Genomic DNA, 25,174 nt, shown 5'->3' with positions numbered 1-25,174 from the left:
CCAAGACAAAAGGCAGTAAAATTGTAACCTCTTAAAAGTGTCAGCCCCTTTATTGCTGCCCCAACTTTTATGATGACAGTGGATTGAGATGCAGCTTCTATTCCACGTCCCCACTACCCCCCTGCTCTAGAGGCCGAGACATCCGCCCCCCCCACTCCTCCTCGTCCTCTGACAGGCCTCATCATGCCGTCCAACACCTTTGAGTGTCTCTTCATTTTACCCCTCTGCATTCTAACACTCTCGCCTGCGGCGTCTGCTGCACCACTCATCTGGGCCCACCATGGGCCGAGGGAACGCCCTAGATATAGTAAGGTAGCCACCTCACAGCTCTCCACAAAGCCTGTTGAGACAGGAGAATCTGTTTGTGTTCATTTTCTAACAGGCTACCTCCTCGCCCATCCACTTTGTCATACAGTCTTAGAAAAGAAGATGCTATCTAGAACCTAAAAGGGGTTTTCAGCTGTCCTCATAGCAGAACTCTTTGAAGAACCATTTTTGGTTCCAGGTAGAACCCATTTGGTTCCAGGTAGAACCATTTTGGGGTCAATGTAGAATCCTTTCCACAGAGGAAAGGATCTAAATACCTTCTAGATCCCTTTTTTTAAGATTGTACCTTTCCTGTGTGAAACAGTGTTTTCTCTCCCTGTCTGCCTGCGGCGGCACCCGCGGGTGTGAAGTCCTCTGTCTGCTCGGCTGGGCCTGGACACAATCGATACAGATGTCTTTAATCGACTATAACGCCTGATTACTTTTGTTTTGGCCTCATAATTAACAACTCTGTGGAGTGTGTCAATGTTTTTCTTCCCCGCCCTCTGAATACTCATCCCAATGGGTAACACCTCTGAATACTCATCCCAATGGGTAACACCTCTGAATACTCATCCCAATGGGTAACACCTCTGAATATTGAAGGCCCTGCAGTTTTAATACCAATACAATTATTTCTGCGTAATCATTTCTGTAATAGATTTCCCTTAAAATTGTTTTTAAAAAATTGCTTTTTAGCTAAAAACAATTTCTCAAGCAAGAATGGTCTGAGTGGGGAGGGGGAAACTAAACACTAGCTGTTATTGGTAGAGAGGTTTGGAATGTTCTTTGTTACTGGTCTATTAACCAATGTTTTGCATGGTGATGTCACCATGGAAAGCCGAAACTACCGCCGATGCAAACCTGCTAATTAGAAAGCCCTGTGTAGATTGTATCTCCAACCAGCAACTATCAGTAAATAACTCAGATCAAATCTGGTCACACTTTTACAGTGTTAGTTTCATCAGCTGTTGTACAATATGATACAAATGCAGCAAAAATAGTTTGACTGCACTGGGACTTTAAATTGATTATACCAGTCCGTTGTGCTTTAAGTCTCTGAACACCATAATCAGGTACACCGTGGTTCTGTACACTTACAGTGAAAGTGTGTTATATATGGCATGACAATTTGTCATGCACTCTAAAAAATTGCTTCTTTGCTAACCCAGCGCTGGGTAAATATTGGGTTATTTTGAACCAGCCAGTTGGGTTGCTTGAATAACCTGGTTGTTGGGATTACCCAAACATGGGTTAATTTAACTATCAGTTGGGTATTTTTTACTGTCATGTATCAGCTTGGTCTTTTTGAATGCAATCGTTAGGTTATTTCCAGGTGTGGCTTATTAGGGGCTTAGCTTCCATATTGGCCACCTGTGAGAGTAAATGTCTATTCATCATGTTTACATACTGCACATTTAATTTGAGCATTTTTCACATTCTAGAATATTAAGATGATTTATTATATGTTTATTACATCTCTACCAATAATGGGATTTGCATAGGTTTTTAGGAAACTCACACTCCTGTAAGCCTCATTGAAGCTACACAAATGTTCAATCTAAACGTGATAACTATACAACTGAACTGATGAACAGGAATGACATTTACTGTCACGGGTGGCCAAAAATAAATATCTGAAAGCCACGCACCTACACTAAACTACACTGCCAGCCTTCTGATCTGACCCGCTGTGTCATATATCGGGGCGGCAGGTAGCCTAGTGGTTAGAGAGTTGGACTAGTAACCGAAAGGTTGCTAGATCGTATCCCCGAGCTGACAAGTTAAAAATCTGTCGTTCTGCCCCTGAACAAGGCAGTTAACCCACTGTTCCTAGGCCATTGTTGAAAATAAGAATTTGTTCTTAACTGACTTGCCTAGTAAAATTAAAATAAATAAATACATCAATACCCTAGCATCCTTAACCAAACCTTGCACAACTTAAAGAAAACCCAACTAAGACATTTTTTGAGTATGGTATGAAAGCCTGGGTATATAGTGTAATTCATGAGAACGCAAACAATCTTTTCAGAGGAGTGGTATGTTTACATGTCCTTACACTGTTCATGCTAATACATTGTACAAACTTGATCTCAGGCATGCTCAAACAAAGAACATTATTGTGCACAGGCAACCACACACACAAGAATGCATGAATGCACACACACACGCATGCACACACACACACACACACACACCTAGCTAGGAATCTCTTCATAAGAATACGCTCCCTGTGCGTGGACAAATCGAGGCAATTCTTTTGACCAGGCCCCTTGGGGGAGCTGCATCTCCAGCCACTCCAAATGGAGTCTCTCAGCAGTGCAGCTCCGCCAGAGGGCTCTCCTGTCTCCCAGTTAGAGCTGAGATCAATGAGCGCCTCAGAAACTGTCAGGATGATGGAACTACAGAGGCCCAGGCGACCTCACTTATCGCCTTCTGACAAAGTCGCTCACTAGCCCCCCTAATCCCCCAGAATATACAGTGTGTGAGGGGAAAGCGGAGCGGGAGCCATGATCAGAGGGGCTGATCAACCCTTCTGAGCCTGAGCACCTGATGACATACTGGTTTAGAGGAGAAGGGAACTTGGAGCGCCGCACTTCACTTCTTGCTTTGGTCGTCTTCTTTCCAATGTGAGCTGGTGGTTGTATACCATGGGATGTACAGTATGTTTTGAGTCGACGGAATAGGCTAGATGACACAGTCTACACTAGACGAAGGAATAACATTAAAGGTTTTTCCGCATTGTCTAATACAGTAATGAGTTACAATTGTTTACTATCCATTATTAGATGTGCTTATTAGCTTACTTCATTATTCTCAAGTGGGCCTTAAAGGATCAATGCAGCCATTGTATCTCAATATCAAGTCATTTCTGGGTAACAATTAAGTACTTACTGTGACAAGGCCGAATTGAAAATTGTTTATATTTCCTCACTGTCAACAAAAATATATATTTTTAATAGTCCTCTATATTTTTGGGGCATTTCCCGAAGCTCCCTGACTGTCTAGGTTTTATTTAGGTGATTTTTAGCAATCTGGACAGAGTCAAGACACTGTAGGAATGTAGGTCCATTAGCATTACTACACAGTATTGATTTGGTTTTAGTCCCCCCCCCAAAAAAATACTTGTTAATCATTTTTTACTCCCCCGGGCTATATATTTGTGAACACCCATGCCCTAGAGCATGTCCTAAATTAGTGACAACGCTATCTCCAGAAAGACAGTGCAACAGCTTGATAACAATGGGAACTGTGGCTGTGAAAGGGCCCCTGGGGCCCCTAAAGGAGGGTGATGGAGGCCCTTACTTAAATGCCAGCCTCAGTCTCCGGAGGGCCCAGTGGTCCTCTAAAATCACAATCAGTGTCCTGCAGACAGAGTGAATTAGAAACCAGCACAGGTACCAGGCACTCGGTTAGGTCAAACCTCACATTGGCATTATAATTGCAACCAAATTAAATCCTGTCTTCCTGTGCTATTCACAGTCACAAAGTAAAAATTTTAAATTGTGTGGCATAAAATGATCACTTTAGCGCACCCCCTGAATACACATTTGCAGAGTGTACTGTCAACTCAAATGCCTTAGTATGCACACTGAATTGATATTGATTTCTGTGTTGCGCTTCATCTAGTTTTCCTGCAGTTGTAGATTCCGTGACGGGGGCTTCAAAACTATTAAAACGGATAGCTGATCGCTTAGAAGAGAACTAATTAAAAACCTCTCCCAATGCCAAACAAAGTCTTTGTTATGTAACTGCTGATCTCATAATGTATATTGACTTACTGTCTATCTGCTCTCCCTCAATTTGACAATGTTGTTGCAAAGCTTCTTTTTTTTTTTACAGGGGCTGGTAGGGGCTTTATCTATTGAATAATATCACAAAGGAAAAATATGAAATAGTCTACCAGGCAATGATGTATGTCGCGTTATAGAACTCGTTAATGGATAGGAAGGTTATTGTTGTAATCAATGTTTCATGACTGGAGAATAATAACTTGTGTTCTATTCAGCCACATTGTTGACATGCTCTAAGGTTGTTCTAAATGAATGGTACAGGCTCTTGGTTTGAAGAGACAAATGAAAAAAAAGCACGAGTCTTTGGGCAAAGGGCTGAACGTGACACAATGTCTCCTCCTGTTTGCTTTTGCAGTGCTACGTCCGTCTCTTCCGGATGCACATCTCTGTCCCTTGCTCTCCACTTTGAAAATGACCATTTCCACTTGCTTCTACTGAAGGTAATTGTTCAATAAAAACAAGGTTAAACTGATCATGAATAATTCTGTAAAACCTCAAAATAATATTAATACAAGTAATTCAGACATGTACAGCATTTCTATAATGGCATGGTTGCTTGCTATGTTAGCAACTTGTGAAATTGTGGTGTAGTGAATTTGAAAAGTACTACACCCACTCCCAACGCACACATCACAACACTCTATTCCCCCCTGGTGTTGGTTGGCCCAAACTGCAGCATCATCCCTGAAGTCCTGTCTCACAGCCAAGCTTCCCCACTTGCAACGTTACCAAATGTCATTGACTTTGTAATTAGCTCACTGGCTCAATAGGCTGAGCTGAGCCTGGTGTTCAGGTCCCCCTTGGTGGTTTCCATGGCAACCCAGTCATGAGTTATCGGTTACAGCATCCGATGTTGCTCCCCTCTGAGGGAGGCTAAAGAGAAGCTGAGCAGAGTTGGGCAGAAAATCTGGGGATTAGCAACACAGCTAAAGAAAGGTAGAGTTACGCTAGCGTCACACAGAGAGGAAAATCCTTGCCAAATGACAGGGGAAAGTCTCCTGTGATCAGCTGGTTATGTCAACCAAACTTGAGATGCACAAACATTGCATTGATGTCAAGGGGAGATTTGCGTGAAATCACAAGCTGATTTACATGGAGTTATGCAGGCAGATCTCAACTTAGGATTCGTCCCATAATGCCCATTCATTCTGTCTTGAGTACTGCTACAATTGAGTAGTGCTAAATGTTATCTTTTAGCACCACTCAAGTCATTGATTGCATTTACAAATCCTTACAGAACCAGCTTTTTGCTCCACCACTGTCATAGATCTTTGACATCTTCAGCAAAAGGTAATGTGGGGGGTACTCTGAAACATCATGGCGCCTTCATTTAGATATGTCTAAAGTCTTAAATCTTCACTTTGCTTCCCTTTGCAGGCCACAGGGGTTGCCTGGCAACAGCACACAGTACTGTGGGGAAAATAGCTGGTTTGTGTGCCACAAGGCTCAGAGTTCGAGTTAGAGTTGAACTTGAATCTCACTAACCCACAGTTGGCTCTACAGAGCTCCTATCCAATCAGTGACCATGGTGGGGACTGGAGGGCTGGACTGTACCCATCTGCCACTAAGCGTTGACTTCTGAGTGTACGGGGCTCTAAAACAACCTAGTGCTGATGCACAATGAATTGATATTGCAGCAATTTGATAGATACAGTATGCTCACGCACTGAAAGGGCAGTTGTAAGGCTTGTTGTACATCCCATCACAAGAAAGTCACATGCAGGCGAAGTTTAATATGTGTATCTACTTAAGTGATAATGCAAGAGAAGCCGATGTTTGGAGGCTGTATTGGCACAGGTGTTATTATGCCCGTGTCAAAGTCGAGAGCCTGCAAACTGTGCCAATATATCCTCCAAACACTGGCTTTGAGGGCATTATCACTTTTATACAACGGGTTAGCAACATATTCAAATAATGATTGACATATTTTCATTAAAAACGTTATTTGGATGAATTTATTCATACTATTTCATCATTCCACAAGATATAGTCCCGACACAAATCTAGGGTTCAAATCTAGGGTTGCTACCCAAGATCATTCGTTCTATTGGTTCGGTTGCCAATTGGTCAGTCCTTTTGTATTGTATCTATCGACGCGACCCAGTCTTTCGTTCTAAATGTTCCATTGCCATACTTATCCTTGCTTGCTTGCTAGCTAGCCAACTACGGCTAACTTACTGTCACATCAAACAGTGCAGCCAGAATTACAACAACAGCTGAATTTGCATAAGCTGGATTCTAGTGACATTTATTTGGACACATCCATAACAATGAACTAATGAGGTGCGATTTCACTTGGTATAGAAAATGTGCTCTCTTGTCAGGACCCTGTTCAGAGAAGCTTGCCAACAACACAGCTAACACAATCACTTCAAACTGAAGCAGGAAAGACCGCAAACTAGCTGCAATTCATTTCGTGGGGCTAGGGGGCAGAATTTTCCCTTTTGGATAAATAGCGTGCCCAATTTCAACTTCCTGCTACTCATGCCAAGAATATAAGATATGCATATTATTCATAGATTTGGATGGAAAACCCTCTAAAGTTTCTAAAACTGTTTGAATCATGTCTGTGAGTATAACAGAACTTATGTAGCAGGCAAAACCCAGAGGACTAACTGTTCAGAATTCATATATTTTTTTGCCTCTCTCTGTTCCCTTTCTTAGGAACCTGTTTTCAGTTCCTACCGCTTCCCCTGGATGTCACCAGTCTTTGGAATTTGATTGAGGTTATTCCTTTGTGCAATGAAGAAGTAGGCCAACTAGGAACTGGGTACACTGTTGAGAGTTGCGCAATATGTGAAAAGTATCGCTGGTTTGTTTTCATTCCTGTATTGAACACAGAAAGACCCGTCTACAATTTGATCGATTATTAACGATTAAAAATACCTAAAGTTGTATTACAAAAGTAGTTTGAAATATTTTGGCAAAGTTTATAGGCAACTTTGGAAATATTTTGTAGTGACGTTGCGTTTTTTGTAAGCAGTTTTTTTCTGGATCAAACGCGCTTTATAAATGGACATTTTGGATATATATGGACGGAATTAATCGAACAAAAGGACCAATTGTGATGTTTATGGGACATATTGGAGTGCCAACAAAAGAAGCTTGTCAAAGGTAATGCATGTTTTATATTTTATTTCAGCGTTTTGTGTAGCGCCTGCAGGGTTGAAATATGCTAACCCCTTTGTTTACTGCTGGTGCTATCATCAGATAATAGCTTCTTATGCTTTAGCCGAAAAGCATTTTTAAAATCGGACATGTTGGCTGGATTCTCAACGAGTGTAGCTTTAATTGGGTATCTTACATGTGTGATTTAATGAAAATAGTATTTTATTTGAACCTGGCGCTCTGCATTTTCCCTGGCAATTGGCCAGTTGAGACATTTGCGTCCCGCCTATCCCAATTAACCTTTTTTCAATTTACATTTCTTAGTATATATCCAAAAAATGATACCAGCTGATTCATGATTACGACTGGCTGAGAAACGCTGTCTGTCTCGTCCCGACTCCGGACACATTCATTACTGTGGAAAAGCTGGAGATGGAATTGGAATATTGAAACAATGTCCGAAAGACAGACAGCAAGGTTAAATACAAATCTCTGCTCTTAAACTAAATATTAGTCTAAAATGAATGTGAGAATGTCTAAATGCTTTTTATAGGTGAGATCAAGTTCATAAATTGCCTAGCTGGGCTGATGAGACAGTGGATTGCACAGTCAGATGGAACAGAGTAAATAGGCATTTTAACGTCCTAGATTTAGCCGGTGGTAACTTGTGGAATAGACACGGGCTGGAATGCGGTTTTAACCAATCAGCATTAAACCCACCCATTGTATAATGTAACATACAGTCTCATTCAAAGACCTTCTGAACGTGTTCTTTCCTGACAGGACCAGTTTAAGAGGCTCAATCTGCAGTTGAGCTGCTCTCCTGTGACTTTGAGGCCTCCTATGGATCGCTGGTTACTGAGTGGTACTGCCACTGTATTAAGACCCGTCTGTCTGTCTCCGTCAGCTGTACCTCTACCTCATTGCCATGGAGACACAGTTATCCTGCCTGTCAGTCGCCTAATCACCCGTTATTCATTTCCCTTGTGCTTCCCAAACCCACACAACAGGAAGGTCAAGCCACACAGGTCTCCTGACAGGCTACATAAAATTATTTCTCTTTGAAGCACAGAGCAGGGACATGACATCACCAGTCAGGAGTGAGGAGGAGGTGTCCGTCCTCCCCCTGCCCAGGGCACACTCCTCTGCATGATGAAAGGACGACTGATGGGGTCTGTGAAGCACTTCTGCTTCGAATACTGATTGGTGAATAGTAGTTTACCCAATTGAAAAGAATAAGTGATTGGTGTAGTCACTAATCTCTGATTAGTGTGACTATGCACAGAGAGATGAGGTAGACAAGGAAAATGGAGAAGAGGGAAAGACAGTGAACAGCAACATTTATAAACACTCAAAGACAAGATGGAAGGTGTTTAGGCCTCCTGTGAGTTCACAAATTAAACATCCATTGCGTCCTCACAGCCCAGGAGGAAGCTTCTGACTGGCTTCTCGATCTGATCCCCACTCTGGCCCAAGGCATCAAACATTTTTCCAGTCTTTCTAGATATGGTTGGTCAGAACTGAAGTTTTGGGCTTGGATTTATTCATGACAATAATCCATAAACCAGATAGAGTTTTTCTTTCAGGGTCCACATTGCAATGAAATAGCTAGTTAGTTAGCCAGCCAGCCAGCCACCTCCTCATTTTACTCAAAGCTAGCTAGCATTCAAGCAACCTAGCTAGCTACCTATTGACTGGCCTCCACAAACCCCCGACCTCAACCAAATTGAGATGGTTTGGGATGAGTTGGACCGCAGAGTGAAGGAAAAGCAGTCAACAAGTGCACAGCATATGTGGAAACTCTTTCAAAAAAGCTGGTTGGGAGAATGCCAAGAGTGTGCAAAGCTGTCATCAAGGCAGGGTGTGCCACCCACTGCCACGCACTGACCATAGAGAGCCATTGTTTCTCTATGGTGAAATAGGTCAGGGCGTGGCTGGAGGTGATCTAGTTTATTTATTTCTATGTGTTGTTCTAGTTTATTTTCTATGTTGGTGATTTGTATGATTCCCAATTAGAGGCAGCTGGTATTGTTGTCTCTAATTGGGGGTCATATTTAAGTAGCTGTTTTTCCCACCTGTGTTTGTGGGATATTGTTTATGTGTAGTTGCATGTTAGCACTCCATTGTCGTCACGTTTATTATTTATTGTTTTGTTGTGTGGTTCACTTACTTAAAATAAAAAAGATGTGGAACCCAGATCACGCTGCACGTTGGTCCGATAATTATTCCAGCGAACATGACATGGTGGCCATTTGAGGAATGTCAAATATAAAATATATTTTGATATGTTTAACACTTTTTTGGTTACTACATGATTCCATATGTGTTATTTCATAGTTCTAATGTAGAAAATAGTACAAATAAAGAAAAACCCTTGAATGAGTTGGTGTTCTAAAACTTTTGACCGGTCGTGTGCATATAATTGTAAGGTTCCCTCAGTCGAGCAGTACTTTTCTAACACAGATTGAACCACAAAGACCACAAATTAGGTTTTCCAATACCTCACAAAGAAGGGCACAAAGAAGGGCACAAATTGGAGATTGGTAAAAATGTAATAAAAAAACAGACATTGAATATCCCTTTGAGCATGGTGAAGTTATTCATTAGACTTTGGATGGTGTATCAATACACCCAATCACTACAAAGATTGATTACTACAAAGGATTTCACCATGAGGCCAATGGTGACTAAAACAGATACAGAGTTGAATGGCTGTGATAGGAGAAAGCCGAGGATGAATCAACAACATTGTAGTTACTCCACAATACTAACCTAATTGACAGAGTGAAAAGGACGAAGCCTGTACAAAATACAAAAATATAAAAACATGCATTCTGTTTGCAACAAGGCACTAAAAGTATTACTGCAAGAAATGTGGCAAAGCAAATAACTTTTTATCCCGAATAGAAAATGTAATGTTTGGGGCAAATCCAATACACTAAAGAGTACCCCTCCCATATTTGCCAGCATAATGGTGGCTGCATCCTCTTATAGATATGCTTGAAATCATTAAAGAACAGGGAGTTTTTCAGGATAAAAAATGTATGGAATGGAGCAAAGCACAGGGAATATCCTAGAGGAAAACCAGGTTCAGTCTGCTTTCCACCAGACACTGGGAGATGAATTAACCTTTCATCAGGACAATAAAACACCAGGCCAAATATACACTGCAGTTGATTACCAAAAATACTGTCAATGTTCCTGAGTGGCCAAGTTACAGTTTTGACTTAAATTTGATTGAAAGAATTTCAAAAAGAATAATGGGCAAGTACTGTTTTGTACAACCCAGGTGTGCAAAGCTCTTGGAGACTTACCCAGAAAGCCTCACAGTGTAACGTCTGCTTCCAACTTACACTCTCAAACACGTAGATCCCCTGAACGCAGCCCAGTTTTTTTTTTTGATTTGGTGGTGGTCTAACATAAATATACGTTGTGTTTTCGCTGTAAAACATTTTAAAAATCGGACAAGATGTTTATCTTTCATTTGCTGTATTGGACTTGTTAATGTGTGAAAGTTAAATATTTCTAAAGAATATTTTTGAATTCCACCTTTTCAGCTGAATGGGGGGGAGGATTCCCCTAGGGGATCACCTTGCCATAACAGGTTTTAAAGAAGAAGTTACAGGTCTGTGAGAGCCAGAAATCTTGCTTGTTTGTAGGTGACCAAATACTTATTTTCCACCATAATTTGCAAATAAATTCATTAAAAATCCTACAAATCCTACACTGCCCTATCCCATCTGGACAAGAGGAATACCTATGTAAGAATGCTGTTCATTGACTATAGCTCAGCACTCAACACCATAGTATCCTCCAAGCTCATCATTAAGCTTGAGACCCTGGGTCTCAACCCGCTTTGTGCAATTGGGTCCTGGACTTCCTGACGGGCCGCCCCCAGGTGGTGAAGGTAGGAAACAAAACCTCCACTTCGCTGATCCTCATCACTGGGGCCCCACAAGGGTGCGTACTCAGCCCCCGCTTGTACTCCTGTTCACCCATAACTGCGTGGCCATGCGCGCCTTCAACTCAATCATCAAGTTTGCAGACGACACAACAGTAGTGGGTTTGATTACCAACAATGACGAGACAGCCTACAGGGAGGTGAGGGCACTCGGAGTGTGGTGTCAGGAAAACAACCTCTCACCCAACAAAAGAAAGGAAACGATCGTGGACTTCAGGAAACAGCAGAGGAAGCACCCCCCTATCCACATTGTCGGGACAGCAGTGGAGAAGGTGCAAAGTTTTCAGTTCTTCAGCGTACACATCACAGGCAAACTGAAATGGTCCAGCTACACAGACAGTGTGGTGAAGAAGGCGCAACAGCACCTCTTCAACCTCAGGAGGCTGAAGAAATTGGGCTTGTCACCTGAAACCCTAACCAATTTTACAGATGCACAAAGGAGAGCATGCTGTCGGCGCCTGGAACGGCAACTGCACTGCCCACAAACGCTACCATCCAGAAAGCGAGGTCAGTACATGGTGCATCAAAGCTGGGACCTGAGAGACTGAAAAACAGCTTCTATCTCAAGGCTATCAGACTGTTAAACAGCCATCACTAACACAGAAAGGCTGCTGCCTACATCCATACAGTACTTGAAATCATTGGCCACTTTAATAAATGGATCACAAGTCACTTTAACAATACAACTTTAATAATGTTTACATATCTTGCATTACTCATCTCATATGTGTATACTGTATTTTATACCATCTATTGCATCTTGTCTATGATGCTCTGTCATTGCTCATCCATATATATATATATATATATTATTTTTCCATTCCTTTACTTAGATTTGTGTGTATTAGGTAGTTGTTGTGGAATTGTTAGATGAAATGTTAGATATTGCTGCACTGTTGGAAATAGAAGCATTTAGCTAAACTCACAATAACATCTGCTAACCATGTGTATGTGACCAATAAAATTTGATTTTAGTTCTGCATTGGATTACTCCAATTAGGAGAGGGTTGGTACAGTTAGGGGAAAGTAATAAAGGAATATTTACAGTACCAGACAAAAGTTTGGACACACCCACTCATTAAAGTGTGTTTCTTTATTTTTAATATTTTCTACATTGTAGACTAATAGTGAAGACATCAGAACTATGAAATAACACATATAGAATCATGTAGTAACCAAAAAGTGTTTATTTTATATTATTTATAATTAAAATATATATATAAATATATATATTTGACATTCTTCAAAGTAGCAGCCCTTTGCCTTGATACAGCTTTGCACACTTTTGGTATTCTCTCAACCAGCTTCATTAGGTAGTCACCTGGATTGCATTTCAATTAACAGGTGTGAATGGTTAAATGTTAAATTTGTGGAATTTCTTTCCTTCTTAATGCGCTTGAGCTAATCAGTTGTGTTGTGACAAGGTAGGCATTGTATCCAAAAGATAGCCCTATTTGGTAAAAGGCCAAGTCCATATTATGGCAAGACCAGATCTAGTAAGCAAAGAGAAACGACAGTCCATCATTACGTAAGATATGCGGAAAATTTCAGCAACCATGGCTGGTTGAGAGAATGCCAAGAGTGTGCAGAGCTGTCATCAAGGTAAAGGGTGGCTACTTTGAAGAATCTCAAATATAAAATATATTTCAAATGATAGCTTCATTAAATAGTGCCCGCAAAACACCAGTCTCAACGCCATCAGTGAAGAAGCGACTCCAGGATGCTGGCCTTCTAGGCAGAGTTGCAAAGAAAAAGAGATATCAAACTGGCCAACAAAAAAATTAAAGATTAAGATGGGCAAAAGAACACAGACACTGGACAGAGGAACTCTGCCTAGAAGGCCAGCATCCCGGAGTCGCCTATTCAATGTTGACATTGAGACTAGTGTTTTGCGGGTATTATTTCATGAAGCTGCCAGTTGAGGACTTGTGAGACGCCTGTTTCTCAAACTAGACATTCTAATATACTTGTCATCTTTCTCAGTTGTGCACCGGGGCCTCCAACTCCTCTTTCTATTCTGGTTAGAGCAAGTTTGCACTGTTCTGTGAAGGGAGTAGTACACAGCGTTGTATGAGATCTTCAGTTTCTCGCATGGAATAGCCCTCATTTCTCAGAACAAGAACAGACTGACGAGTTTCAGAAGAAGTTATTTGTTTCTGGCCATTTTGAGCCTGTAATCGAACTCACAAATGCTGATGCTCCAGATATTCAACTAGTCTAATGACGGACAGTTTTATTGCTTCTTTACTCAGTACAACAGTTTTCAGCTGTGCTAACATAATTGCAAAAGGGTTTTCTAATCAAATGTATTTATATAGCCCTTCGTACATCAGCTGATATCTCAAAGTGCTGTACAGAAACCCAGCCTAAAACCCCAAACAGCAAGCAATGCAGGTGTAGAAGCACAGTGGCTAGGAAAAACTCCCTACAAAGGCCAAAACCTAGGAAGAAACCTAGAGAGGAACCAGGCTATGTGGGGTGGCCAGTCCTCTTCTGGCTGTGCCGGTTGGAGATTATAACAGAACATGGCCAAGATGTTCAAATGTTCATAAATGACCAGCATGGTCAAATAATAATAATCACAGGCAGAACAGTTGAAACTGGAGCAGCATCATGGCCAGGTGGACTGGGGACAGCAAGGAGCCATCATACCAGGTAGTCCTGAGGCATGGTCCTAGGGCTCAGGTCCTCTGAGAGAGAAAAAGAAAGAGAGAAAGAGAGAATTAGAGAGAGCATACTTAAATTCACACAGGACACCAGATAGGACAGGAGAAGTACTCCAGATATAACAAACTGACCCTAGCCCCCCGACACATAAACTACTGCAGCATAAATACTGGAGGCTGAGTCAGGAGACACTGTGGCCCAATCCAATGACACCCCCGGACAGGGCCAAACAGGGAGGATATAACCCCACCCACTTTGCCGAAACACAGCCCCACACCACTAGAGGGATATCTTCAACCACCAACTTACCATCCTGAGACAAGGCCGAGTATAGCCCACAAAGATCTCCGCCACGGCACAACCCAGACAGGAAGATCACGTCAGTGACTCAACCCACTCAAGTGACGCACCCCTCCTAGGGACGGCATGAAAGAGCACCAGTAAGCCAGTGACTCGGCCCCTGTAATAGTGTTAGAGGCAGAGAATCCCAGTGGAGAGAGGGGAACCGGCCAGGCAGAGACAGCAAGGTCGGTTCGTTGCTCCAGAGCCTTTCCGTTCACCTTCACAATCCTGGGCCAGACTATACACAATCATATGACCTACTGAAGAGATGAGTCTTCAGTAAAGGCTTAAAGGTTGAGACCGAGTCTGCATCTCTCACATGGGTAGGCAGACCGTTCCATAAAAATGGAGCTCTATAGGAGAAAGCCCTGCCTCCAGCTGTTTGCTTAGAAATTATAGGGACAATTAAGAGGCCTGCGTCTTGTGACCGTAGCGTACGTGTAGGTATGTACGGCAGGATCAAATTGAAAAGATAGGTAGGAGCAAGCCCATGAAATGCTCTGTAGGTTAGCAGTAAAACCTTGAAATCAGCCCTTGCCTTAAAAGGAAGCCAGTGTAGGGAGGCTAGTACTGGAGTAATATGATCAAATTTGTTGGTTCTAGTCAGGATTCTAGCAGCCGTATTTAGCACTAACTGAAGTTTATTTAGTGCTTTATCCGGGTAGCCGGAAAGTAGAGCATTGCAGTAATATAACCTAGAAGTAACAAAAGCATGGATACATTTTTCTGCATCATTTTTGGACAGAATGTTTCCGATTTTTGCAATGTTACGTAGATGGAAAAAAGCCGTCCTTGAAACGTTCTTGATATGTTCGTCAAAAGAGAGATCAGGGTCCAGATTAATGCCGAGGTCCTTCAGTTTTATTTGAGACGACTGTACAACCATCAAGATTAATTGTCAGATTCAAACGAAGACCTCTTTGTTTCTTGGGACCTAGAACAAGCATCTCTGTTTTGTCTGAGTTTAAAAGTAGAAAGTTTGCAGCCATCCACTTCCTTATGTCTGAAACATAGGCTTCTAGCGAGGGCAATTTTGGGGATTGACCATGTTTCATTGAAATGTACAGCTGTGTGTCATCCGCATAGCAGTGAAAGTTAACATTATGTTTTCGAAAGACATCCCCAAGAGGTCAAATAAATAGTGAAAACAATAGTGGTCCTAAAACGGAACCTTGAGGAACACCGAAATTCAGAGGACAAACCATTCACAGAGACAAACTGATATCTTTCTGACAGATAAGATCTAAACCAGGCCAGAACTTGTCCGTGTAGACCAATTTGGGTTTCCAGTCTCTCCAAAAGAATGTGGTGATCGATGGTATCAAAAGGTCTACGAGCACAAGGACAGAAGCAGAGCCTCGGTCTGATGCCATTAAAAGGTCATTTACCACCTTCACAAGTGCAGTCTCGGTGCTATGATGGGGTCTAAAACCAGACTGAAGCACTTCGTATACATTTTTTGTCTTCAGGAAGGCAGTGAGTTGCTGCGCAACAGCCTATTCTAAAATGTTTCAGAGGAATTGAAGATTTGATATAGGCCAATAGTTTTTTATATTTTCTGGGTCAAGGTTTGGCTTTTTCAAGAGAGGCTTTATTACTGCCACTTTTAGTGCGTTTGGTACACATCCGGTGGATAGAGAGCCATTTATTTTGTTCAACATAGGAGGGCCAAGCACAGGAAGCAGCTCTTTCAGTAGTTTAATTGGAATAGGGTCCGTTATGCAGTTTGAAGGTTTAGAGGCCATGATTATTTTCATCATTGTGTCAAGAGATATAGTACTAAAACACTTGAGTGTCTCTCTTGATCCTAGGTCCTGGCAGAGTTGTGCAGACTCAGGACAACTGAGCTTTGAAGGAATACGCAGATTTAAAGAGGAGTCCGTAATTTGCTTTCTAATAATCATGATCTTTTCCTCAAAGAAGTTCATGAATTAATTACTGTTGAAGTGAAAGCCATCCTCTCTTGGGGAATGCTGCTTTTTAGTTAGCTTTAGTTAGCTTAATTTGAGCCTTTTTAAATTAAAAACTTGGATTAGCTAAAACAACATGCCATTGGAAGATAGGCCCCTTATCAGCAACCATCACTCATATGTACACCTATGTAAACTCAGCCAAAAAAGAAAGGACCCTTTTTCAGGACCCTGTCTTTCAAAGATAATTCGTGTAAACACTGTTTTCCATGCTTGTTCAATGAATCATAAACAATTAATGAACATGCACCTGTGGAACGGTCGTTAAGGCACTAACAGCTTACAGATGGTAGGCAATTAAGGTCACAGTTATGAAAACTTAGGACACTAAAGAGGCCTTTCTACAGACTCTGACAAATACCGAAAGAAAGATGCCCAGGGTCCCTGCTCATCTGCATGAACGTGCCTTAGGCATGCTTCAAGGAGGCATAAGGACTGCAGATGTGGCCAGGGCAATAAATTGCAATGTCTACTGTGAGACGCCTAAGACAGCGCGACAGAGAGACAGGACGGACAGCTGATCATCCTCGCAGTGGCAGACCACATGTAACAACACCTGCACAGGATCGGAACATCGGAACATCACACCTGCGGAATAGGTACAGGATGGCAACAACAACTTCCCGAGTTACACCAGGAACGCACAATCCCTCCATCAGTGCTCAGACTGACCGCAATAGGCTGAGCGAGGCTGGACTGAGCGCTTGTAGGGCTGTTGTAAGGCAGGTCCTCACCAGACATCATTGGCAATAACGTTGCCTATGGGTACAAACCCACCCTCGCTGGGCCAGACAGGACTGGCAAAAAGTGCTCTTCACTGATGAGTCGTCGTTTTGTGTCACCAGGGATTCGCGTTTATCGTCGAAGGAATGAGCGTGACACCGAGACCTGTACTCTGGAGCGGGATCGATTTGGAGGTGGAGGGTCCGTCATGGTCTGTGGCGGTATGCCACATGTCCGATGGGACTGAGCTTGTTGTCATTGCAGGCAATCCAGCCATACTGCTCGTTCTGTGCATGATTTCCTGTAAGACAGGAATGTCAGTGTTCTGCCAAGGCCAGCAAAGAGACCAGATCTCAATCCCATTGAGCATGTCTGGGACCTGTTGGATTGGAGGGTGAGGGCTAGGGCCATTCCCCCCAGATATGTCTGGGAACTTGCAGGTGCCTTGGTGAAAGAGTGGGGTAACATCTTACAGCAAGAACTGGCAAATCTGTTGCAGTCCATGAGGAGGAGATGCACTGCAGTACTTACAACAGCTGGTGGCCACACCAGATACTGACTGTTACTTATGATTTTGACCCCCTTATTGTACAGGGACACATTATTCCATTTCTGTTAGTCACATGTCAGTTTATGTCTCAGTTGTTGAATCTTGTTATGATCATACAAATATTTACACTTGTTAAGTTTGCTGAAAATAAAAGCAGTTGACAGTGAGGACGTTTCTTTTTTTGCTGAGTTAGATATTCCATTAAAATAAATCTGCAGTTTCGAGCTACAATAGTCATTTACAACATTAACGATGTCTACGCTGTATTTCTGATCATTTTTATTTTTATTTTAATGGACAAAAAAGTGATTTTCTTTCAAAAACAAGGACATTTCTAAGTGACCACAAAGTTTTGAATGGTATATATATATATATATGTCTATCAAGGCACAAGGCGAAACCCAAATGCAGACACAGGAGGCAGATGGTTGGAGTGTTACAATGTTTATTAATCCAATGGGGTAGGCAAAGGAATGGTCGTGGACAGGCAAAAAGGTCCAAACCAGATCAGAGTCCAGGAGGTACAGAGTGGCAGACAGGCTCATGGTCAAGGCAGGCAGAATGGTCAGGCAGGTGGGTACAAAGTCCAGAAACAGGCAAGGGTCAAAACCGGGAGGACTAGAAAAAGGAGAATTCAAAAATAAGGAAAACAGGAAAAGCGCTGGTTAACTTGGAAACATACAAGACGAACTGGCACAGAGAGACAGGAAACACAGGGATAAATACACTGGGGAAAATAAGCGACACCTGGAGGGGGTGGAGACAATCACAAGGACAGACAAAACAGATCAGGGCGTGACAATATCAAATAATATATATTAATAGAAATATATATATGGCTTGGAAATGATGCAGATAATTACATTGATAGAAGCCACAATCTATTTGCAATAAAGCTGATCCACCACCTAACAAAAAAATATATATACAGTGTCGTGTCTTTGGCTATGCCGAATTGAGTGATATGACATGCTATTCTATAAAATAATTATCCTTAATTAATGTCACCTGATTGAGCTAATCATGTAAATGCAATTAACTTGAGAGTCGGGCACCACAAAATAATATTTATAGAGCTGTTATCTTCTGAATAAACTCTTAAAGACCTAGTAATATTTTACATCAATAGCAGTCAATATTAATCGTCCTCTTAATTCAGTCTCATCTGAAAGTTGTAAATTCTTAGTTATCTGCACGAACCCTGGCTAACAATTTGAATCAGCAATACAAAATTGGGTTTAATGAGTTATTTACTAAATACCTAACTAATCACACAGAATTACACATACACCTAATTAAATCATAACTTGATTACAAATTACATCATAAAGGAAAACGTCCCTAGCGGGCGGAACAGATGTGACAGCTTGTTACACAACGGAAAAGGGCTGGGTTTGAGTGAAAGAGCGGGAAGACTGAGGGACACAGGGAGAAGTTGTGCTATCATAAATACAGTATCTTATGCATTCTAAATTACCGCCCATTTGGAAAAGGAAAATGCAATAAATATTTACTCTGAGCTGCGTTACGGTAGGTTGGTGGTAGATGGAAGGCCGTGTTGCCAAACCGAGTCCTTTGAAGAATGTCTCTGGTTGTCAATTGGATACGCTGTAGTAACGTCATTGGGTGATAGACGGGATACTCTGTCTGTTCCTTCCTAACCCTCGTTGCATCTGCTGTTGCTAACTCAACGGCTAGGAGGTATCACTTCTGTATTGAATAAGAGTTCAAAGTTCATACCATTCGCAACCAAAGCTCATGCTGATGTTGGCTTCGTTCTGTAGTTATTATCTGAACCATTCTGACATAGGACCGTCGTCCTCACATCTTCGGAACGGGAAGTTATATTGTCGTCAAGAGCTTATATAGGAAGGGAGAAGAGGGCGTGTTTGAAACGTTTTATAGCCCATGTTCCTTCACAGGGGCGGGCCACTGATTGAGCAGAGCCATCTTATGAAGACCCAAATCTCACATTTTAGAAGCTAAATTCACATTTCATCCTATCACGAATAATTTCATATTCAAACATTTAAATTGAACAACAATTCCATGTGAATCCGATAACTCTAATGTGTAGACCTTCCACTGTAGAGTTTATGTCATCTTATCATTGATGAGAAGGTCTCAGATGACAACCAAACTGACATCATATTCATTAAGTACCACCGCATATGTTCAATTGATCGGATTGCCAGAATATAGTTAATTTCCCCCCACCTTCTGATGTTCCCAGAATCTCTATGTTAACCAAGGGTTTTGCAAATGTAACCTCAGTAGGGTATAGAGAGGAAAAAGGGGGGAAGAGGTATTTATGACTGTCATAAACCTACCCCCCAGGCCAACGTCATGACAACAGTGTAGGCTAATATTGAATGGATAAGAGTACATGCATTGTTATGAGACCTGTAACCATGGTGCCATGAGAGAGACAGAGTCCCAAGCAGCATATCTTGAACATCTGGCTCTAACCTGAACAGACACATCATTACAGAAACAGACAGGGCCAGAGAGTCTGATAGGACAGGAAAGCACATCATTCGGGCAAAGGCTGACATTCTAGATAGAACCCTCCCTAGCCGTCATGTCCAGGATTGTCAGACTTTGGAACAGCAACATTCCAGAACTGGAACAGACATCTGTCCTCCTCCTGACACTGTCACACAGATGGCACGGTCTCCATTGACAAATCTGACAGGGGACACTTTGGTGGTTCCAGACAATGGTACAGAAGGGCTGAAATCTGTTTATTTACATGTCGTTAAATCTCCCCGGTGACTCACAGGCTTGTTGAAAGAAATGGTGGACACTCAGTGATTCACTGTTTATGCTGCTAGTAATAATGATTTATCTTTCACAGAGGCCCATGGAAAAACATTTATTTGTTGGCTGAGCTACTCAGGAAAATGTACATTTCTTGACAAATTGCTTAAGGATTAGATTACAGGGTAAGACGAAATTCAATTGCAGTGTCTTCTACAAATCAGCAACATATGGAATGTTGAAAAGATTTACACCGAAGCAAGCATCCATATATTTACTGTTTGCAGTTATAGGATTGCCAATTGGAAAGCTACACATAAACAACATACTGTACTGTGCACAACGGGACGATCAGGGTGAGAGGGAGAAATAGGAAATGTGTTCAGCTGAGCTCCTTCAAAAGACAAAAGTGTACTCCAATTCCAGACTGTGTCATTGGGCCTCCGAGTGGCTCAGCGGTCTAAGGCACTGCATCTCAGTGTTTGAGGCATTACTACAGACACCCTGGTTCGAATCCAGGCTGTATCACAACCGGCCGTGATTGGGAGTCCCATAGGGCGGCGCACAATTGGCCCAGCATCGTCCGGGTTTGGCCAGCGTATGCCGTTATTGTAACTAATTTGTACTTAATTGACTTTCCTAGTTACATAAATCAACTAGTTCAAATAAATAAGTCCTAAATAAGAACTGTAGCATTTGAGCATTCACCGCAACAGCCAATATTAGAGATATTCCCATATACAGTATATGAGGCAGGGTGGGCATATTGGATGTTTGTAACTCACTTGTGTTATTATACACCATCTGTTTGTTACCCATGAGCACCCAGGCTTGCCCCCTGCTAATTTAAAGGTGACTCATTGGCTTTGTTTGCACAGCAGCCCAATTCTGATATTTTGCCCAATTATTGGCAAAATATCTGATCTGATCGGCCAAAAGAGCAATTAGTGGCAAAAGATCTGAAACAGAATCTAAACACAGCCATTTTGACTCCAAATGCCCAACTTTCCTCCTTTGCCTTTTGGCGTCGTTCTTACACTCAAACTTTGGTTCTTCTTGGCATGAAAGGTCATTCTCAAGTGTTTTTGGGCGTTTGGATGGTTAGTGGAGCTACAAAATAATTAAGCTTGTCGATTCGCCCAACCAAAACAATACACGCATGCAAATCATCCAGCAATCACTGTGGTTAACACCGAAATGCTGAAGAGCATTGAAGTACAAACACAACAGCGTCTCAACACCGTTGCTGGTACTTGGCTACCGCTCAAACACATATTTGGATGCTTAATGCCAAAAGAGGCCCATTAACACTGCTTCTGTTGTACCACATTATAATCCTCATTAGCACAGAAAGGGAGGGGGGGGTGTTCTCACTTGATTGAGAAGGGGAGACATTTGGGAGCTGGCCGGTGATGATTATCACACTCTCCGAACCTGGACGCCCAAGGTGGACGAGCAGATGTCCGTTTTGAAAGGCAGAGAGCGAGCCAGTCTGGAGGTAAAGCCATCAGCAAGCCAGCCAACCTAGCTGGGTAAGTAAACACCTGGGCCGCTGCACTGCTAAGGCCGGAGGAGGATGTTGTGCAGAGCAACAGTAACCTGTGGTCTCTAATAACGTGGCCAGCTGCCGCCCAAACAATCAACTTTGGCGGGAGAATGGAGAGCCTGTGGAAGCTTGTGATTTGACGAGCCTCTTGCCCTATGACCAGTGTTAATTGGTTAAAGATGGGGGGAATCTCTCTGTTGTGTGCTGCTTGGTTTCAGAGGAGATAAAGATCTGTATAGATCTGTCTGAGGTTTTGTTATAGAAAGTAAAATTGTAATGGAATGAACAGCATTTTGATATTTATTTGATCTAATATTGCATGCATGTGCTTTTTTAAATGATTCTACATTTAATATTGAATGTGCTATTTTCTGTGGGCTTGTTTATTTCTATTGACTGCATGATCGAGTGTGATGACTTTCGTTGGACATTGAATCAAACTGTTTCCTAATGACACCTCCCACTGCATCACCTACCTGCAAAGCCATTTGCTAACGCCAGTCCTACAGCCCTATTAAAAGAGACTATCAGACGTACCTGAAAGCTCTCAGATTCGGCGGTGGAAACCTGGCAGGCAGCCACCTCCTGCAGCAGCGCGTCCTCGTCTCCTGTCAGCCCAGCAGGTTCAGACAACCAATGACTCTTCTGCTTGTGATGAGCTTGTCTTCCTTCGTGTAAATAGAAGTAAAAATAATCAAACACAATTTGGTGTGACTGGACTGTCACGGCGGATTTTAACAAAAGTAATTTGAGGACTCTGCTCCCAAATTACTATCAACACATTGACAATTCCACTCTTGACCACTGCTACACGCCTTTTCGACACTAGCATAAGGCCCTCTCCCGTCCTCCTTTCGGCAAATTAGGCCATGACTCCATTTTGCTCCTCCCCTCCTACAAACAAAGACTCAAGAGGGATGTTCCGGTGGTCAGGTCTGCACAACGCTGGTATGACAAATCAGAATCCAAGACTGTTGTAATAACGTGGACTGAAATATGTTCTGGGTCAGATACATCAATGAATATGCCAACTCAGTCACCGGATTCATAGAAAAATGCATAGATGATGTGATACCGATGGTGTCTTTCAAAACAGACCTAGATCAAAAACCATGGATTGATGTCAGCCTTGTCAGAAAACTGAAGGAGAGAGATGCTGTTTATAAACATGGCTTGGTCACCGGGAGAATTGTACGGTTAAACAGTACAAATACGACCTACGCAAAGTGGAGGAGCAATTCGGCGGGTCGGACACAAAGCGAATGTGGCAGCGGCTTCTAACTATCATAGATTATCATAGATCATGGCCTCTAAACCTTCAAGCTGCATACTGGACCTTATTCCAACTAAACTACTGAAAGAGCTGCTTCCTGTGCTTGGCCCTCCTATGTTGAACATAATAAACGGCTCACCTATCCACCGGATGTGTACAACACTCACTAAAAGTGGCAGTAATAAAGCCTCTCTTGAAAAAGGCAAACCTTGGCCTCCCGGGTGGCGCAGTGGTTAAAGGCACTGTACTGCAGCGCCAGTTGTGCCACCAGAAACTTTGGTTTCGCGCCCAGGCTCTGTCGTAACCGGCCGTGACCGGGAGAAAAAGTGGTGAAACATTTTTTTTAAACAAACAAGGAAAAGCCAAACCTTGACCCAGAAAATATAAAAAAAACTATCGGCCTATATCGAATCTTCCATTCCTCTCAAAAAATTTAGAAAAGGCTGCTGCGCCGCAACTCACTTCCTTCCTGAAGACAAACAATGTATACGAAATGCTTCAGTCTGGTTTTAGACCCCATCATAGCACCGAGACTGCACTTGTGAAGGTGGTAAATGACCTATTAATGGCATCAGACCGAGGCTCTGCTTCTGTCCTTGTGCTCGTAGACCTTAGTGCTGCTTTTGATGCCATCGATCACCACATTCTTTTGGAGAGACTGGAAACCCAAATTGGTCTACACGGACAAGTTCTGGCCTGGTTTAGATCTTATCTGTCAGAAAGATATCAGTTTGTCTCTGTGAATGGTTTGTCCTCTGAAAAATCAACTGTAAATTTCGGTGTTCCTCAAGGTTCCGTTTTAGGACCACTATTGCTTTCACTATATATTTTACCTCTTGGGGATGTCTTTTGAAAACATAATGTTAACTTTCACTGCTATGCGGATGACACATAGCTGTACATTTCAATGAAACATGGTCAATCCCCAAAATTGCCCTCGCTAGAAGCCTGTGTTTCAGACATAAGGAAGTGGATGGCTGCAAACTTTCTACTTTTAAACTCGGACAAAACAGAGATGCTTGTTCTAGGTCCCAAGAAACAAAGAGGTCTTCTGTTGAATCTGACAATTAATCTTAATGGTTGTACAGTCGTCTCAAATAAAACTGTGAAGGACCTCGGCGTTACTCTGGACCCTGATCTCTCTTTTGACGAACATATCAAGACTGTTTCAAGGACAGCTCTATTCCATCTACGTAACATTGCAAAAATCAGAAACTTTCTGTCCAAAAATTATGCAGAAAATGAATCCATGCTTTTGTTACTTCTAGGTTAGACTACTGCAATGCTCTACTTTCCGGCTACCCGGATAAAGCACTAAATAAACTTCAGTTAGTGCTAAATACGGCTGCTAGAATCCTGACTAGAACCAAAAAAATGTATCATATTACTCCAGTGTTAGCCTTCCTACACTGGCTTCTTGTCAAGGCAAGGGCTGATTTCAAGGTTTTACTGCTAACCTAGAAAGCATTACATGGGCTTCCTCCTACCTATCTCTCTGATTTGGTCCTGCCGTACATACCTACACGTACGCTACGGTCACAAGCCGCAGGCCTCCTAATTGTCCCAAGAATTTCTAAGCAAACAGCTGGAGGCAGGGCTTTCTCCTATAGAGCTCCATTTTTATGGAATAGTCTGCCTATCCATGTGAGACGCAAACTCGGTCTCAACCTTTAAGTCTTTACTGAAGACTCATCTCTTCAGTGGGTCATATGATTGTGTGTTGTCTTGCCCAGGAGTGTGAAGGTGAACGGAAAGGCTCTGGAGCAACGAACCGCCCTTGCTGTCTGGCTTACTGGTGCTCTTTCATGCCATCCCTAGGAGGGGTGCGTCACTTGAGTGGGTTGAGTCACTGATGTGATCTTCCTGTCTGGGTTGGCGCCCCCCCCTTGGGTTGGGTTGTGCCGTGGCGGAGATCTTTGTGGGCTATACTCGGCCTTGTCTCAGGATGGTAAGTTGGTGGTTGAAGTATATCCCTCTAGTGGTGTGGGGGCTGTGCTTTGGCAAAGTGGGTGGGGTTATATCCTTCCTGTTTGGCCCTGTCCGGGGGTATCATCGGATGGGGCCACAGTGTCTCCTGACCCCTCCTGTCTCAGCCTCCAATATTTATGCTGCAGTAGTTTATGTGTCTGGGGACTAGGGTCAGTTTGTTATATCTGGAGTACTTCTCCTGTCGT

The sequence above is a fragment of the Oncorhynchus nerka genome, linkage group LG23 (genome assembly GCF_034236695.1).
Source record: "Oncorhynchus nerka isolate Pitt River linkage group LG23, Oner_Uvic_2.0, whole genome shotgun sequence".
NCBI classification, from domain to species: domain Eukaryota; kingdom Metazoa; phylum Chordata; class Actinopteri; order Salmoniformes; family Salmonidae; genus Oncorhynchus; species Oncorhynchus nerka.
Note: the sequence above shows the minus strand (reverse complement) of the source record.